At 40.3% G+C, this 16143-nt stretch overlaps 1 long non-coding RNA gene across 1 annotated transcript; it reads right to left on the bottom strand.

Annotated features, from left to right (window-relative positions):
• Nucleotides 1-1450: 1450 nt before the first annotated feature.
• LOC121919426 lies at nt 1451-15820 on the bottom strand. Its single transcript, XR_006101475.1, has 3 exons — nt 15715-15820; nt 13170-13355; nt 1451-1501 (listed from the first exon to the last, which is right to left on the bottom strand). It is a non-coding gene; the product is annotated as an uncharacterized LOC121919426 (long non-coding RNA).
• Between the last annotated feature and the right edge of the window lie 323 nt (nt 15821-16143).

The following is a 16143-nucleotide window of genomic DNA, read 5'->3' on the forward strand; positions in this document are numbered from 1 at the left end:
CATCCTGCCTGGTGGCAAAGGGGAGCCGCCACACAGCTGTGCCAGGAGCAGCCGAACTGTGCCCGTTCCCAGGTGAGAATGGGGCAGGAATGTGTGTAGGGGGTCACTTTAAATCCCAAACTTTCCCTTATCACTTTCTACAACCAAAACATCCGCCGGCAAAAGTTACAACTTCCCGCGGTTCTAGCAACGCATGCGCACAAGTGGCTCTAGGGTTAGGGTTACGAGACTTAAAATGCGCCGCAGCTGTGCCTCAGCTTCCACAGCTCCATGGCAGCGGACGTTGCAATTAAAGCTTGACTGCAAACCCGACCCATTATGCAACGCAGCTGACACGGAGCTTTTAAACCGGCAACTTATATTTGTGGCGTAGCAATTCTGACGTATCGGTGCAGGGGCTTACAGACGGAGCTGCGCAGGTACGCATCAAACAGAAAAGAAGCGGAAAAAAGCAGCACCTTTTTAATGCCGCTTCTTCCCGCTTGGGGCGTGCGGGGGGCGTGTTCATGGCGGCATTCAGGTAAAGCCCATCTGAAGGCTCTACCTTCATGACGTCATGAGTACATCCCTTTTTGCCCGTCTGTAACCTGCCTATGAGGGATGAATGCAGCTTGCAAGCCACATTTACTCATTTTTACCCTATTTGTGAGCATCTCTCAATATGATTTATCATAATTTATGTACTGTGTACTATATGTCTTTCTGACTGGGCATCGATCTATTCACATGTCTACATTAGAACTGTAGCTCTGTAAAATGACTTGTATTGGGTCCTCTGGACATAAATTGGGAAGAAAAAACTCATCTATCTATCTATCTATCTATCTATCTATCTATCTATGCACAAATACATATATGCATATATTAATTCATTCAAATATTTATATCCTATCCTCATGATCTCATTTCTCATGATGTCAGGATTACTTACAATCAGTTTAAAACACTAAACAGTAACATTAGTTTAAAAGATTTAAACTGTATTAAATACCTTTATCGATGATTTAAAACTGGTTAAAACATAAAATAATACAATCATAACATATATGCATTGTGGATAAAATTGGTTAAACTCAAAGGCTTTAATAAGATTTTAACTTGTTGTGAAAATGAATTCAATGTTGGTGCCAGTAAGGCTTCCAGAGGATGGGAATTCCACAGCTGGGGTTCCAACACTGAGAAAGCCAGAGGAGTGCAGACTCCTTTGAATTTAAAGAGATGAGGCATTAATTTCTTTCTCGTCATGTTACAAGCAAAGAAAGCATGATAATTCCCATTAGTAACCAAGATCTTTCCACATGTCATGAACAATCAGCCTCAGAAGATTCTGTGTAGTGGAGTCTCCTTCCTTGGAGGTCTTTAAGCAGAGGCTGGATGGCCATCTGTTGGAGATGCTTTGATTTGGATTTCCTGCATGGCAGGGGGTTGGACTGGATGGCCCTTGTGGTCTCTTCCAATTCTATGATTCTATGATTCTCCATTCCTCCATGCACAGCATGTTCTTTAAGGGAGTGATCAGATCATTTGAGGTACAGAATGGAAAAGAAGGAAAAGAAAAGAAAAGAAAAACACTGGATAAATGCATGTGAAATGTAAGGTGGGAATGTTACAAACTGGATGAAAAGGAAGATGATAGAACCTGATGAAATCAGCTGCACTCAGAATAGTTTATAAAATGGCTGGGTGAGTTGTATGACTTGTGGGGCTTAACAACAACAATGCATTTGACCAAAACAGAAAAGTAGAAGGGAAGGGCTTCATTATTTTATTTTATTTTATTTTATTTTTGCCTTCACATTCAATTCCAGGTGTAGAACTCATGTCTAAACATATCCTGTTTTCTGTGACAATGCAGCAACAACAGGCCAGACCAGTACATATGTGTGATGTTTTCTGTATAGAATTAACATGGACTAAAACTAAAAATCAGATGATGGACAGAAGCCTCTATGTACTACATTGCTAGGTAATCATGGGAGTGAATCCTGGCCTGATTCTCCACGCAACCTCCTCTAACTGGGCAGCAGTCATTGCAATGGACTGGAGTCTGTTCCCATGTCATATGAGAAGTTGCTGACTCATGTTTCCACCCCCTCACATGATCAATCTCCATTATGACAGGGAGAAACAGGAACCCTGTCACAAGCTCCCTTTGTAGTGGAGATTGCTTGCACAAGTAGGGCTGTGATCATCAGCCAGCTGCTTTGTGGTTGACAGAAGAACAGACCCCTGTTAATCACAGCAAGTGCTGACCAGTAAGTGGGGATTGTGGGACTTTCACAATCCCTATATATCCCCTAAGCAAGAGGATACATAGGACTCATAAATACAAAGCAGTTGCAAATGCATAACTCTTGGTTATGCATGTGTAACTACCCAACAGGATTCCAACCAATATGTTTAAGTGACACTGACATAATGATTATTTAACAAACAGTTAAAATCTTTAAAAATGCAAGTTTTGAAGACTATCCATATTGTATGTTCACTTTAAAAATGTTTGTTTGGTTGGCAAAATTCAGAATATATATGCAAATATTTGGATTTCAACATTGCTTGTATCGTGCTATTATTTGCTTTCATACAGAGCATCTTTCTTCTCAGTTCAGTTGTTGCCATAGCACTGCTATTTGAGGACTATTGTATACTGCATATCTTGCAAGAGGCCAAAGCATAAGTTAAAGATGCCTTTGGGCAAGCACAATGCACAAATGGAAAAGCGAGTTTATCACCCTCCCTTGTTGTCAGCAAGAAGTGTGCTTAAATTGCTGAGCCATAGAAATACTTTCTGTCTGCTTGCTCTCTTTGATTTGGAAATATTTTTCCCACAATGCAGTAGGCACCTGATGGTTATTCCTAAAATTAACACCCTACAGTAACATAGCAAGAATGTGTGTCAAAATCTACTTACATGTAATCATATATTTTTTAAAAAGGATATCAATAATAAACTACTGAAGAGCTTTACCAGATGATATTACATACAATTTTCTGTTCTAAGATTTAATAAGATTGCCAGCAATTCTATGTTCAATTCTATTCTGCTTTGAACTCCAACCAACAATGACACAGAAACAATTTTTCTTTGTGGAATTGCAATAAATTGGGCTTGTTTTTGAAATGCCAAAATCTGAACTTTTGCAATTTGTCTGTCACAGTTCTTCTCATTATTTTAAATTGAGTGGCTTCCTAGGATTAAAATTCTAAACTAATTACTAGGTTTAAAAAAATACTGAACCTAAGAACAGATGCTGCTCAGTTAGTTCTTTCCTATTGTGCCTGTAAGAAAGAGTTGTTATGAAGATGCATAACATGGCTTTCATTTTCCAGATGATTAAGTCTGCCAGAGGCCACCAGACAAAACATTTTATAATATCCTTTATTTCTGCATGCATATGAGTTTGCTAGAAATATGAGAAAGTAAACTGTTTTGCTTGTAACATTCAGGATTCTTTTGTGATGGAATGGTAATTCTGATATTATAACCAGTTTTATTTCTTGCCATTCTATATAGACCTGAGATCAGATTCCTATATTTGGGTTCTTATGATTTGTTGACAGAATGCTTATTCCATGAATGCAATCTAGTCATCATTCACTTTCTCTTCATAGAGTCCAAAATTATGTGTGTTTACCTGGTAGTAAGTCCCAATGAATCTTCTGAAATGTATATAGTGGTATCTGCTGCAGTTTGGTTCCAACTCTTCCCCCAATGGATATCAAAATCTGTGGATCTTCAAGTCCCATTAAAAATAGTGGTATCATAAAATGGTGTCTCTTATAAAAATGGCAAAATCAAGGTTTGCTTTTTGGAATTTATATTTTTAGAAATATTTTCAAACTATGGGTGGTTGAATCTATGGACAAAAATCTGTGGAAACAGAGGGCTGGCTAATTGGAGGCGGTTCTAGAACTACTAATAAAATAATGAAATAAAATTTTTATTTTTATCCTGCTTTTCTGTGACGAGACAATCAAAATGGCTCACAACATATTAAAATATCCACATTTACAAAATTATGTCCCAAATTCCCCCCTTAAAACAGGATTAAACATGTTACAATTAAAATATCTATTAAAAACACAATAAAAAATACGAGGACAAAGCGGACAATCCACATGATGTGGGGTGCAGTCATTCTGTGGCCGGGCACTTTTACTCAGGAAAGGCCTCACGGAAGAGATCCATCTTGACAGCTTTTTTAAAGCTGTCTAAACTAGCAATTTGATGGATCTAGTCCAGCAGGCCGTTCCGTAGTTTGGGAGCAATTACAGCAGCAGTTCCCAACCTTTGTTGGGCCGCGACCCCCATTCCGGGTGAAAGTCCCACCCGTGACCTCCCTCATTGGTTGGAGGCGAGGAAGGGGCGGGACTTTCGACGGCCTACAAGCCCCAGCGGGCTTTGCGGCCGGATGTCCCACCCCTTCCCAGCCTCCCAACCAATCAGGAAGGCCACCGGGGAAGAAGGGGTGGGACTTCTGGTCGCAAAGGCCACTGGGGTTTGTAGTCCCGGCCCTCTCGCCTTCTCCTCGCGGGTGCCTTCAAGGGCACCCACAGGGAGGAGGCGAGGGGAGGAGGCGACCCTGGCCCTTTCTCCTTGCGGTTGCCAGCGCTAGCGCCGGCACCCGCAGAGAAAAAGGGAGGAGGGGAGGCAGAGGGGAATCCCAACCTGGCGACCCCCAAGAAAGGGTCGTGCGACCCCCAGGTTGGGAATCCCTGAATTACAGAGAAGGCTCTATGGGAGGTAGCAGTTAGTTTGGTTTTTAAAGGCTGCAGTAGATTCCTCCCAGAGGACCTGAGGGTGCGGGGCGGATTATATGGGAGCAGGAGATTCCTCAAATAGGTTGGACCCAAGCCATGTAGGGCTTTAAAGGTTATAACCAACACCTTGTACTGTACCCGGAAACTAATAGGCAGCCAGTGAAGAGATTTTAAGATGGGTGTTATTCAGTCACTCCTAGTTTTTCCGGCGACCAGCCTGGCTGCCATATTTTGCAATAGTTGAAGTTTCTGGACTAGGCACAAGGGTAGCCCCATGTAGAGCGCATTACAGAAATGAAGTCATGTAGTTACCAGTGAATGTACAACAGTTTCTAGGCCCTTTACTTCCAGGAAAGGGTGCAGCTGGCGTATCAGCCAGAGCTGATAGCAGGCGCTCCTGATCGTTGCACTCACTTGGTTCATCATGTGAAGTGACCAATTCTAGGATCGCCCCCAGACTGTGAACACAGTCCTTTGTGGAGAGCATGACCCCATCTAGGACTGGAGGTTGCAGCCCTATACCTGGTTTGGGGGCCCCTACTGTAAGTACCTCCATTTTGTCTGGATTCAGCTTGAGTTTGTTTTTCCTCATCTAGCCCATTACTGCTTCAAGACACTGATTGATGGGAGAAATGCCATCTGTTGTCATAGCTGCTGATCGGGACATGCAGAAATATATTTGGGTGTCATCAGCGTACTGATAACACCCTACCCCATGTCTGCAAATGATTTCTCCCAGCGGCTTCATATAAATGTTGAAAAGCATCGGGGACAGTATGGCATCTTGATGGATGCCACATTTAAGCTCCGTTTTCGAGGAGCGACTGTCCCTGAACATCACCCTCTGGAAACTATCCGAGAGGAAGGACCGGAACCATTGGAGTGCAGTGCCACTGGCGGGATATAGACCGCCATATAGTACGTATTCTATACGTACTAGGGTTAGGAAGGGGTGGTGCTTCCGCACCCCCCTAACCCTAGTACGTATAGAATACGTACAACATGGCGGCGCCCCTTCCACATGGAGGCCGCCATGTTTACGTACTGGACGCATAGCGTCCAGACGTGTCGCGACGCCTATGACGTTGCGAATGCGCCAGCGGCGCCTCGCGACATCATAAAGGCGCCGCAAAAAGAAGCTCCAAAATGGAGCTTCTTTTTTGCTCCGCGTGGGAGCCACGCGGTTTGGCTGCTGCGGCTCCCTCGCGGAGCAAATGGCGCCGGCGGGAGACCACTGCAAAGCGGTGGTCTATATCCCGCCACTGATTCCTAACTCTCCCAGGCATTCCAAGAGGATGTCATGATCTGTTGTGTCAAAGGCCGCTGAGAGGTCTAGAAGCACCAACAGGGTCACACTTCCTCTGTCAATGCCTAGATGAAGATTGTCAGCCAGAGCAACTATGGCAGTCTCCACTCTATATCCTGTCCTGAAGCCGGTTTGAAATGGGTCTAGAAAATCAGTTTCATCCAAGATGACTTGGAGTTGAAGGGCGACAGCCCTCTCGATCACCTTGCTCAAAAATGGCAGATGGGATACAGGCCTGTAGTTCTTCATATCCAGGGGGTCCAGGAAAGGTTTTTTCAGGAGCGGTCTAACAACCGCTTTTTGGGTTCCAACAGGGAAATCAAAATCCCTAATAGTCAAAGATCTCAAGAGTCTGGGAATGTTAAATAAGTTAGGTTAGTCCATGGGGAAAGAGGAAGTGAGAGCATCACGTATGTGCACCATCATTGTATCATGGTTGTGGAAGATGAGCATATTCAATAAAGCAGCCCTCTAGATGTTTTCTGCCCTGCAGCTCTAAGCATTCCTTAGCCTTATCTATATAAGTCAAGGCTGTTGGGAATTGCAATCCTACAATGTCAAGGGCTATATAATTCCCATCCCTGCAGTAAAGGAAGAATTGTATTTGGCAGTTGTGATAGGGTTCAGTAACTATTAGACCACAAATAAGAATACGAAAGAAAGATGCTCTTTTGTACTTAGTCCATCATTCTAGATCACTGCTGTTTACTCTAGTAATGTGAAAATCCCTTAATTTCATTTAGTTTCATTCGGTTCCACCAGCACTTTCTTCCTATTCTTGTTTTGTACGTGTTATCATCTCAATATGGTACTGGCACCTTTCCTCCCACATTTCTCCTCTTTTTCTAATTTATTTACACATTTCACCTAATTTATGTAATTTTTCTAAAGTGTTTTCTGCACACACACACATATTCAATGAAGCATGTTTTAAGATTTCATTCTGTAAAAGACATATATTGTCAAGTCCAACATATTTTCCCCCTTTCCTTCTCTGTTCCAACTTGTATCAGCTTCCTGATGTCTTATGCTCATCTGCACTGCAAAAATAATGCAATTTAATAATAATAATAATAATAATAATAATAATAATAAAGAAGATTTATTTCCAACCCGTCCTATCACAGAGAATCCAGGCGGGTTACAACAGTAAAATACATCAAAGTTGCAATAAAATCCAAGAAGAAAACAATCCCTATACCCACCCACCCCATTCCCAATGCTAAAACAAGATTAAACAGTCATAGTATAAAAGCATTAGAAACAGTAAAAACATTAAAAACAATCAACTAGAATTTGGAGGAAAATAAGCAGACAAGAGGCATTTTTCATAATTGTGATCATCTTCATGTCAGGTTCATATCCAGATCTATATCTATATTTCTATATCTATATCTCTATATGTGGGGAGGGATAACTAAGTTGGAAAGGCCTGCCGGAAGAGATCTGTCTTGCATGCTTTCTTAAAAGCTGTCCGAGTGGAAATGTGGTGGATCTCTTCCGGCAGATCATTCCATAGTTTTGGAGCAGTAGTAGAAAAGGCCCTCTGGGAAACTGATGCTAGCCTAGATTTTTTAGGCTGTAATAAATTCTTCCCAGATGACCTTAATGTGTGGGACAATACAGAAGAATGCATTCCCTCAAGTATTCTGGACCCAAGCCATGTAGGGCTTTAAAGGTAATCAGCAACACCTGTACCTTGCCTGGAAACTAATTGGCAGCCAGTGAAGGGACTTCAAGACTGGTGTTATATGACCATTTCTAGTAGTTTGACTCTACTTTAACTGCCATGTCTCAATGCCATGGAGTTCTTAGGTTCATAGTTTGTTGTGGTACCAGAGCCCTCTGACAGAGAATGCTAAATAGTTATCAAAACTACCAATCCCAGAATTCTATAAGATTGAGCCACTGCTGTTAAAGCAGTGTCAAACTGCAATATTTCTGCAGTGCAGATTAGGCCTTAGTCTCCACATGTTAGCAACTGTAACCAGCATAGTCAATGGCAAGGGATAATGGAAGTTGCATTCCGAAAACATCTAATGACTGTATGATTCCCACCCCATCACAAAGGGAGGGCATTAGAGCCAGTGTAGTGCAGTGGTTTGAATGTTGGACTAGGATACTGGAAGACCAGGGTTTGAATGCCTGCTTGGCCATGGAAACCCACTGGGTGATGCTGGACAGGTTGCATTCTGTCAGCCTCAAAGGAAGGCAAGGCCAACCCCCCCCCCCCCCCAAAAAAAAATCTGCCAAGAAAGCCTCATAATATGTTTGCCTAATGGTCAACATAAGTCAGAAATGACTTGAAGGAACACAACATTAACAACAAGGGATTTAGATTTCTTTAAGAGATGTCTCAGGTTTCTTTAAGAAGATTCATATGTGAATCATTGCTGAACCCCAAATGAACATCCTTCCAAAACTTGGGAGAACTTTACTTTCTAAGACAAACTGGCAGTGAGGCAGGTTTTCGATCTTTGCATAGAATGCATGGCAGAAGCATTGCTGATGGACCTAATTTTCACTGATTCTGGAACAAAATTGAATGAGGATCATTAACTATAAGAACCACTTACATAGATGGGATCCTTTGAGTACGGAATAAAAGCAGACAGAAGAATATGCCAGCATTTATAAAAGTGTTTTCCACCTTAAAATAGTCATAAGTGCACTTTAGAAGATTAACTAAGAAAAAATATACTGGTTCAAGCATTACAGTATGGTTGCTTAGCATGGAATTCTCAAATGATGGTAAGAATAATAACAAGCATTTTACAGGATTAAAAAAAATGAAATAGGTGGCAATTTTGTTTATTAAGGTTGTTGCCTATAATGTGAACATTGGCTCGGACAATAGCTAAAATGCAGGTAATATAGCTCTCAGAGCAAATACTCTTGAAGATAAGGTAGTAGTCAGTGCACTATCTGGTCAGGTTTTGAAGGGGATTGGTTTCTGCAGGCTTTGAATGTGAACAAGACACTTGAATCAGTCCATACTACTACATGTAAACTAGTCACTTGCTCATCTTGAATATTAAGATCTAGTAGAATGGTATTGCTTAAGTGGGTCCAGGGGATTGCAAGTGCTGTAAGTGATGGTGCCTACTGGTTAGAAAGAGACCACAGAGGACCCTCTCCAGAAGATCCAAAGACACATGGAAACTAGCACCCTACTGCAAATATCCCAATTCAGGGCAAGGTGCTTGACCATTTTGTGGCTGGATGACCTCTAGCATTCTAGAAACAGATTATCTGGACCCATTTCAGTTTGGTTGATGGCACACTCCAAGGAAAAGATAAAAGGAGTTATATCTTCCTAATCTTCCTGCATCTCAGTGGCTTTTGATACTATTGAACATGCTTAAAGTGCTTATGCTCTTCTTGGCAGGGCTGGTGCCAGAAAGTAGTACTGCAGTATTTCACCTATATACCTATTCAGCTGTGGAGTGCTACACATCTTATCTTTTAAAGTTTAGGAGTTGGAAGGCATCAGTATGCTGATGACACTCATCTCTATTTCTCCTTCTCATTGGACTCAGCAGAGACTGCATAAGAGCTGGGCTAGTGCTTGGATGCTATAATCTATAGGATAAAGGCCAACAAAGAAGCTGAAATTCATTTCTAGTAACACAAAATCTCTTGTGGTTCTTAGGTCTAGGAGGACTCCTAGAAAGGGGTTCCATTTCTCCTGAAGGATGAAATACACAGCTTCTAAATACTTAGGTATCTAATTTGCTGGCTCTATAGCAAGTGATGTGCCACATATGCACAAAGTAACACCACAGCCATTTTTATTTTAACAGGGAGAGGTTACAATCTCAATTGAGAACTGAGGGTGGAAGAACTAGAGACTGACTTATATAGCCAGGGAGAGGCTCACAATGATGCCTATGCTCAGGATCTAACAGTTCTGCCCTCTAACCCCAGAAACTCCTGATTGTCTAGGCTTTCTGCCTCTCTGAAGTCCAGGAAAATCACACCATCTTCTGGGAAGAGGAAAAAGAAATGAATGAACTGACTCTGTGTCTGCCATGTTCTACTGCCACTGTGATCCCAAACTGCTCTCTAAGAAAAAATGTGCTTGTCACTGGAGGCTCAAGTGGATTCGTGGCTCTGAGTGCTTGGTGCCAGCAACACATTTTCCTGGATAGATATAATGTAGCCAAAAAAGTTCATGCATTATACTCCAATTAAGATCACAAAAATCTACAAACTAAGCAACAATGTGTGTTGGAAATGTCAAAAAGATAAAGGGGTATATTTCCACGTGTGGTGGACCTATCCAAAAATTAAGAGATTTTGGTGCAATATACATAGCAAAATACAGGAAATATTGAAAATAAATTACCCCTTTGTCTGAGAGCTATATCCTTTGAACATGACATCCTTTTTGGGAGCACCAATAGAAAACAAATTTTGGAGAATTATTTTATACCTAATTACAGCTTCCAGGGTACTATTGGCAAGAAATTGGAGAAAAAAATTATACCTACAATGGATGATTGGTTTTCAAAAGTTATGGAAATAACAGAATTAGTCAAATTAACAGTACTGATTAATAACAAATCTAAAGAAAAACTATTAAGGGAACGGGAGCCAATAGAAAAATACAGCATGCCCGCGTCATACGCGGGCGCGCTTTACGTGGCTTGAGCATATGCGCACGTGGGGCAGAAGGGGCGGTGCGTCCCATTCAATTGAATGAGCGCATGCGCCCATTGCGCCCTGTGCGCCGCTGCGCCACCGTGCACAAGCCCCATTGTTTCCAATGGGGCTTGAGCATAGGCAGAAATCGCCTTACACGGAGGGATCCAGAACGGATCCCCGCGTAAGGCGAGGACCCACTGTACTGGTTTAAGAAATGTAATATAAAACAAGAAATGATACAAGAAGCTGCAGCTCCAAATTTTTCAGAAAGTTAAGAGACATAAAAGATATCAGGTATGTCAAGATACCAAGTAAAGAAGACAAGATAAGAAAAGAAATGTATTTATAATAACATAAAGTTTGATATACAAATTATCAAGGTTAACCCGGATTAGCAGAAAGCCAATAAATTATTAAAAATTTTATTTTGGATATTTTTGAGAGTTGGTCAAGGAATTATTAAACACTGATGTAGCAATGGAAACAAAATTCAATAAAGAATAATTTTTTAAAAAAGTTCATGCATCTATAAACTCCAGGTACAACTACTATAATGTGTTGCACAAAAGGTCTGCCCTTGAAGAGGACTCAGAAGCTGTAGCTGATGCAAAATTCAACAGGATTCTGACAGGAATATCATGTAGACTTAGACAAGCTGGAGTGTGCCCAGAGAAGGACAATCAAAATGATGAAGGGTCTAAAAATCATGCCCTATGAAAAGCAGCTTAGGGAGTTGGATATGTTTAGCCTAGAGAAGAGAAGGTTAAGAGGTGAAATGATAGCTATGTTTAAATATTTGAAAAGGATGTCATATTGAGGATGCAGCATGCTTGTTTGCTGTCCAACTTGAAATAATGAGACCAGATACATGTATGGGTTGAAAATGGGCCACTTAAATTATCCTATTTAACTGTATTCTTGAAAACCTGTAAAATAGAAGGAGGGGCAATCTGGAATGGGAGCAGCTGTGGCAGGTGGTCTATTCCTCAGACCACCTCCTCAGCTTCCCCTGGGTAAAACACATGAGCTTCATGGAAAAAAAAATCCTTAACTAAGTTTATCCCTGGCCAACTCGCATCTGGAACGCCAACCTGAGATTTCCTCCCTCAACTCACAGGATTTGATTATTATATCCCAGGTCAGCCCTAAGGAAAGTCTCTTTCCCTCTCCCCTTAGCCACAAGTCCTAAAGAGAAAGTTTAAGATGCCTAACCTTCACCCCAAGTGGGTACCATAGGTGTTCACCTGACCACTCATTTCCCCCCATCAACAGCCATGGATATGGGGCAAGCATCTGCTTAACCTGGAGAAAAGAAGGTTAAGATAGCTATGTTTAAATATTTGAAAGGGATGTGATACTGAGGATGCAGCAGGCTTGTTTTCTGCTGCTACTCCAGAGACTGGGACATGGAGCAATGGATGCAAGCTGCAGGAAAAGATATTTCACCTAAACATTAGGAAGAACGTCCTGACAGTAAGAACTGTTCAACAGTGGAACAAATTCCCTCAGAAAGAAATAGAATCTCCTTCTTGGGAGATTTTCAAACAGAGGCTGAATGACCATCTGTCAAGAATATTTTGATTGTGTATTCCTGTATGGCAGAATAGGGTTCGACTGGATGACCCCTGTGGTCTCTTCCAATTTTATGAGTCTATGATTCTATCATCCTATAATGTCAATCTTACAATAAATGCACTACTTAAAATTACTAAAGTAATTGCACTTCTGTTCTAAATTCATGGAGCTTTTGATGACATTTAAAGCCCTAAATGAGATGGTACCTTGATACTTGAGGAAGTGCTTCTCTCTCTACATGTCTCTGCCCAAGGATTGCAGTCTGCTGGGTCCCAGTGAAGTCAGTACCAGTGTGTGAAGAATGGGATAAAATCTGTTTCAGCTGTAGCTTCACATTGTGGAATACCTTCTTCTTGGAACCCCACTGGCACCAACACTGACTTCATTTAGTAAACGTGACTATTAAACTTTCGGGATCTAAGTGTTTTATCCTACAGTGTGTATATACCTGGTTTTAAACTGTTTTAACTTTTTCACCTTATTATGTTTTCATTGTATTTGAATTATTTGTATTGATTTAAATTATTTTATTGTTTTTATTTGTATGACATGGCAGGACAGAAATATTTTAATTGAAGATGAAATCTTTTATATTTAAATACAAAATGGTGTGTCTTTTCAGATTTCGATACTATTTTGATTGCAGCAGATACAAAGATATATATGCACACATTCATATATCATGATAATGATGTTTCCATAGCATCATTTTTATTAGTCCCTTACAAATCATTATTTGTCTCTCTCCTTAAAGATAATTATCTATAACTAAATTCACAACATAACAACAAAATGTCAAGTGCTACCTAAAAATGTACACATTTTATTTAAGCTAAACTTATGAAATGCAATTGAAAGGTCAGTAAACAGAAGTACATACTTATATATTTGGAGATGGAGGTGATATCTTCATCTGCAATGGCCAATGAATGACACAACTTGAAATTATGCCTTTAGAGTCATTCCACCAACAGAACTGAAATGAGATCATCCTCCCTCTTTATTGTGGTTCCTATGTACTCCAAAACCAGACATAGATGGCTGGAAAGCCCTCTGGAGAGGCTGTCTTCAGATGGTGGTGAGGTGGGAAAGGAGAAGGAAGAGAAAGCAAGGGGGAAAATATTTTGTTGTGACTGCAAAAAGAAAGCTGGACTAAGTCTTTTAACTACAATCCAACATTCCCTAATCTGATAGTCTATTAAAACTAATTTCTTAAACAGATTAAAATATGCCATGGATTATTTAAGTCAATAAACTAGTTTAATATTATGTACTGGAAAAAGTTTAGAACAGGGGTAGGAATCATGCCGCCCTTCAAATATTATTACATTTCAACTCCCATCCCTCTTCACCATTGTAAAGATGACTAGGGCTACCAGTAATTGTAGTCAAACACCCCCTGGAGGGCTATATGTTTTCCATTTGTGGTTTAGAAAAATAGGCACTGTATGATATCTGAGTATTTGCAGGCAAACAATAATGACTGCATGAGATAATTCTACAGGCATGTTCTCTCCTAACCAGGAGGGAATGAGTGCATTCTCTTTCATACAAAGTCTGGTCCCACCTATGATATTATTTCTGCAGTGCAGATGCAGCCTAAAAGGAAAACTCTTTTTTCCTTCTCCCAAAACACAATGGAGAAAACATTCACACCAACTTTTTCCTTGCCTGAATGAGCTTATAGTAAAAAATTGGTAACACAGAAATTAAAAAGCTTTATTGCTGTCACTTAAGAAATGGCTGGCGAAAATCTGGAATATAGCAGGAATGGTAAAACTCATAAAAGAGTAAATTGAGAGATGTAGAACAGAAAATAGAAAACGGTAACAAGAACTGACTTCCCTTTATTTTCTTTATGAAAGGTCAGTAATCTAAATCTAAATACAGATAAATACTTTACAGTAATGAATCAGCAATATCCAAAGATAACTAGCCAACGTAATATTTTAAATATAATTCAGATATTCAAGTATATTTATTGTTATTTGCAGTTGCACAAATATATTAACATATGGTCAGAATTCACAAAGAGCTAATCTGCACTTCAGAAATAATGCAGTTTGACACCACTTGTACTGCTATGGCACAATGCTAAGGAATTCTGGGATTTGCAGTTTTGTGAGATATTTAGCCATCATCGTCAGAGAGCTCTGGTGCAACAACAATCAACAAATCCCAGAATTTCATAGCACTGAGCCATGGTAGTTACGACAGTGTCAAAGTGCATTATTTCTGCAGTGCAGATGCAGCCTTAGACAGTTACAAATTTGTAACCTAGAGTTATGCATGATTGGTTCATATTAATAATCTCTGTGAATTCGCTAGTTCAGGGAATATGTAGGGGCAATCCCCCCTTACCATGCAGAAGCTGCTGTGGGTGATGTAGGTCTCTATTTATCAGAAAACAGCTAACTAACAATCCCACTCATCCCTTCCACATGTGATCTCCTGTGGACCCTAGTTCTGACTGTCACACCAAGGATCATTCACAAGAGGGGATGGAAATGTCAGTCAGCTGCTTCCTGATGGATTTGGGAATAGACCCCCATTTATTGCGGTGGCGGTTGCTCAGTAAGTGGGAAATGGGGAGCTGGAGTGGCAAACTGTTACATAGTTTGTAACTAAGGTGGTTACATATTCATAACTGCCTTAGTGAAGTTCACCCTATACTGGGGGGAGGGATAGGGAAAAATATTGCATCAGCAGGCAGTATCATGGAAGTTTGCGTGACCAGACAAAATGGGAAGTTACCTTCAAAAATGCCATTTGGAAGAAACGTATTATGGGATTCTAGATGGAACACCAGCTGAACCTCATGCTGATTTATTGCTGATTTACACAAAATGACCCAGACAAGGAGACCAAACTATAACACCATTAAATTTGTTCATGGTAGGATAGAGTAACCAGCAAGTTGAACTGTGAAAAACTAGATTGCTAATGCATAAGACATGAATCCTGGGAATTGACACTGTACAGGAAGAGTTTATGGCTTTAGTTTAATAGCATGCTCGTCTGTAAATATTTCTCAACAACCTGAAGGAATGAGAAGAGATTACAGAATCAAGCAGCATTTTCAAAAATGTTTCTAGTCAAACAGATTGAAAAGAGGTTCAAGCAAGTTAAATGAGCTCAAACAAATATTAATCAAAGTTGGCTGCTTTCGTTTCCTAGGTGTTCACTCCATTTCATTCCTGTTCTTTTTCTCACACAAATACATGGAACTATCTTTCTGCACCAGGAGACTTAAAAAGTTTTTTGAGGAATATATTGGTAATACTGTATTCAGTTTTGTTTCCTGCCTGAGGAACTCAGGTGAGGAACTGTGGCAAACATATCAAACATGAGTTTCCCTAGTTTTATGACTCCTGGAATCAAAAGATGCAAATTTAATAATTTAAAGCCAGAATCTTGAAACTTACTCAGGCATAAACTTATAGGCAATGGAAGAAAGGTTTTCATGCCTTCCTTGGCATCTTGGGTATTATCAGTTGTTGAATCAATGCAGCTCCATATGCAAGTGTTCACATTGAAAGCACAGAAAAGGCATGGGGATACTACATGTATAGTGGCATAAATAACTGCAACTATGTTTAATCAAACATGGTCAGGGGCATTCTTCAGTTCTTTATTTTTGACATTCTTTGTTGACTTTGGTAAATAACCAGAGTCCATGGTAAATAACCAGAGTCCAAGGGAAAAGAAGGCAGAGAAAAATGACCATTTAATCATAAAAAAATAAAAACAGACAACCCTAGAATTTTATTAGATTCTGTAGTTCAGGACCTCAGACCAATAGAGCAAAAATGTCTGAATATGGCAAAAAGGAGTAGAGTATTGATTACTGAATT

Source organism: Sceloporus undulatus, chromosome 1, assembly GCF_019175285.1.
Source record: "Sceloporus undulatus isolate JIND9_A2432 ecotype Alabama chromosome 1, SceUnd_v1.1, whole genome shotgun sequence".
Taxonomy (NCBI): Eukaryota; Metazoa; Chordata; class Lepidosauria; order Squamata; family Phrynosomatidae; genus Sceloporus; species Sceloporus undulatus.